At 52.0% G+C, this 3,339-nt stretch overlaps 1 long non-coding RNA gene across 1 annotated transcript; it reads left to right on the top strand.

The window, feature by feature from the left end:
• Window positions 1-2,089: 2,089 nt before the first annotated feature.
• LOC148382070 (uncharacterized) lies at window positions 2,090-3,117 on the top strand. The gene is made up of 3 exons (XR_015854361.1): window positions 2,090-2,235; window positions 2,348-2,421; window positions 2,912-3,117. It is a non-coding gene; the product is annotated as an uncharacterized LOC148382070 (long non-coding RNA).
• The last annotated feature ends 222 nt before the right edge of the window (window positions 3,118-3,339 follow it).

Genomic DNA, 3,339 nt, shown 5'->3' with positions numbered 1-3,339 from the left:
GATCCGCTCGGCCGGAGCTATTTTTAGCCACTGCGCATGCGCATGGCCTCCCGTCTGTGCCGGGCGGCGTGCGCGAGTGTGCTGGCCGCCAGAAGTCGAATAAGGCTCCGCGATCTCCTCCGCGGTGCTTATAAACAGCCGATCCGCTCTGCGGGATCTATTTCCGGCCACTTGGCGTGTGCGCACGGCCTCCCGGTGGTGCCGGGTGGCGTGCGCGAGTGCGCTAGCCGCCGGAAGTCGAATTAGGCTCCGCGATCTCCTCCGCAGTGCTTATAAAGAGCCGATCCGCTCGGCGGGAGATATTTCCGGTCACCCGGCGCGTGCGCACGGCCTCCCGGTGGTTCCGGGCGGCGTGCGCGAGTACGCTGGCCGCTGGAAGTCGAATAAGGCTCCGCGATCTCCTCCGCGGTGCTTTTAAAGTGCCGATCCGCTCGGCTTGGAGCTATTTCTGGCCACCCGGCGCGTGCGTGCGGCCTCTCGGTGCTCCCGGTGCTTCCGGTCGCCTCCACGAACCGTTAAAAACATGTCAAGTGAGCCTACCTTCAGAAAGTAATAGTTACTCCCGCCATTTACCCGCTTAAAGTGTCATCGAACGCGGAGCAATGCGAGTGTGCGCTAAGTGCGAGAGGCGGTGTAATTTCTCGCTGTGTCCGCCAGAGGGAGGCAATTCCCCGCCACAGCGGCACCGGCAGCTTCCGAACATCTCCCCGAGCGCTCGGAGGTCCGCGCGGGGGGAGAGGCGGGCCGTGCAAGGTACCGGACGGAGCTGGACGGTCAGTGGCGCCGCTCGTCGTGCGCGCGCGGCCCGCTGGAAGTAAAATAAGGCTCCGCGATCTTGACCGGGTGCTTATAAAGTGCCGATCCGCTCGGCTGGAGCTATTTTCGGCCACCTGGCGCGTGCGCACGGCCTCCCGGTGGTGCCGGTCGGCCTGCGTGAGCTCGCCGGCTGCTGGAAGTCGAACGATGCTCCGCAATCTCATCCGCGGTGCTTACAAACAGCCGATCTGCTCGGCTGGAGCTATTTTCGGCCACCTGGCGCGTGCGCACGGCCTCCCGGTGGTGCCGGTCGGCCTGCGTGAGCTCGCCGGCTGCTGGAAGTCGAATGAGGCTCCGTCATCTCATCCGCGGAGCTTGTAAAGTGCCGATCCGCTCGGCTTGGAGCTATTTCCGGCCACCCGGCGAGTGCGCACGGCCTCCCGGTGGTTCCGGGCGGCGTGCGTGAGCGCACCGGCCGCTGGAAGTCGAATGAGGCTCCGCGATCTCATCCGCGGTGCTTCTAAAGCTCCGATCCGCTCGGCCGGAGCTACTTTCGGCCACCCTGCGCGTGCACACGGCCTCCCGGTGGTCCCGGTCGCCTCCACGACGGTTAAAAAAATCTCAAATGAACAACACCACGCCGCACTGAACAACACCACGCCGCACTGAACAACACCACGCCGCACTGAACAACACCACGCCGCACTGAACAACACCACGCCGCACTGAACAACACGACGCCGCACTGAACAACACGACGCCACACTGAACAACACGACGCCGCACTGAACAACACGACACGGCACTGAACAACACGACACCGCACAGAACCACACAATACCGCACAGAACAACACAATACCGCACAGAACAACACAATACCGCACAAACCGTTTTAGATAATATTACGTTGCAGTCATGTGACGCGGACATGAGGTCAATAGGCGGAACTCACGGCAAAATTATAATCCTTGGGCGTGGCTTGCAACAGGAAGTAGGAAAACGGCAATGCTGGCAAACAAGACACAGCGGTTAGTAACACGACGACTAACAAGACAAATATATTCGTTTTCAGCTTGAAACTTGACCGTCTAACGCGTACAAGGTAATTACAACTCATTGTTTAGTATAATACGTTTTTTTTTAGCCCTGAAAAGCGAGGGAGTGTGCCGTTTGGGAGGAACGTCGAACTCGGCATCTGCTTCCAGCCACAGACGCCAAATTTCGACAATTATTTCGACTGGTCAACGGTTGTAAATTATTGCGTTGATTAAAAACTTTATTTAACTCTACTCTTAACTTTGCCGTTTCAGATATGCGGGCATGTGCCGCGGCAATGACGTCAATAGGCTGAACTCTCGCCAAAATTCAAATCTGTGGGCTCAATGGCCTTGAGCGAGACAGCGGATACAAAGACGACGATTATCAACAGAAATGTCTTTATTTTCTGCTTGCAAGTGGACCGTCTAGAGCGTACACGGTAAGTACAACTCATTGTGTTTAAAAAGATTTACATTTGTGTAGTTTGCGTTGCGTTGTATCTGTGAATGTTGGTTGAGGCTAAATGTTCATGTTTAATTCCATTCCTTTAGGTTCCACGGTGTTTGTTGGCTGTATGTTTTCCACTGCAAGAAGAGGCTTGTATCATTGACCAGGAGCTACAATGGTACTCACCATTGTAGCTCCTGGTCAATCCTTTTGTCCTCCATTTATGTTAAACACTTCCTATTTTATGTCTAACAGTACTCGATTTAACAAATAATCATAAATAAATACAGTTTGGGCACTCAAGTTAACATATGTGATTATACTACCTAATATGTTTATCACAAATATGTCACTAATCACTAATATGTTTATTTGTTCATCACAACACCTTTGGACCTTCAGCAATCGATTATTTCCCGTCATCTACATAGAGACAGAATGATGGTGTCTTAAACATCTCATTCATTTCACCAAATAACTTCATGCAGGTGGATAACGGCCGTCTCGGTCACGCTATGTTGCGTGATGCAGTTTTGAAGAACCAAATGCATTTATTCAATGAATAAGTCAAGCTAGATCTATGTTTATGATGTTGTAAGTTACGGTACCGATTGAAGTTGAGTTCGAAGCCAGTGAAAAAAAAAAATCGCTGCGTTTGTGCTGTCCAGGTACAAATGTTGTGATCTCTGACTGACGACCGGGCGAGACTCGAGTAAGAGATGTCCAAACGAGCTCCGGCAGGGCGGGCCAAGGCGGAGCGAACGGACGCCCTTCAAGCCGCCAATGACGAGCTGAGAGCCAAACTGATGGGCGTCCAGTTAGAACTTCAGCAGGAGAAGAAAGAGGTGAAAACCTCAACAGACAGACACTGCCTGCCTCAAGATTTATTTAATCTGTTTGTTCCCAAGCAAAATTGGATGTGATGCAATTCCAAATTTCAGGTGAATAAATAGAGTTAAAGGTTGATGAAGGGCCCTCGTTTTAAACTACTTTTTTGAAAAGGAGTGGGAACAAGTAAGACGTATTTAACTTATTTAATGGGAAGTAGTAAGACTTATTAAATTTATTTTTCTTCCCAGGCAAAATTTGATGTGCT

Source organism: Syngnathus floridae, chromosome 19 (assembly GCF_059516105.1).
Source record: "Syngnathus floridae isolate MCC-2025c chromosome 19, RoL_Sflo_1.0, whole genome shotgun sequence".
NCBI classification, from domain to species: Eukaryota; Metazoa; Chordata; class Actinopteri; order Syngnathiformes; family Syngnathidae; genus Syngnathus; species Syngnathus floridae.
The sequence above is the reverse complement of the archived record's forward strand: the minus strand, read 5'-3'. Positions and strand labels throughout refer to the sequence as shown.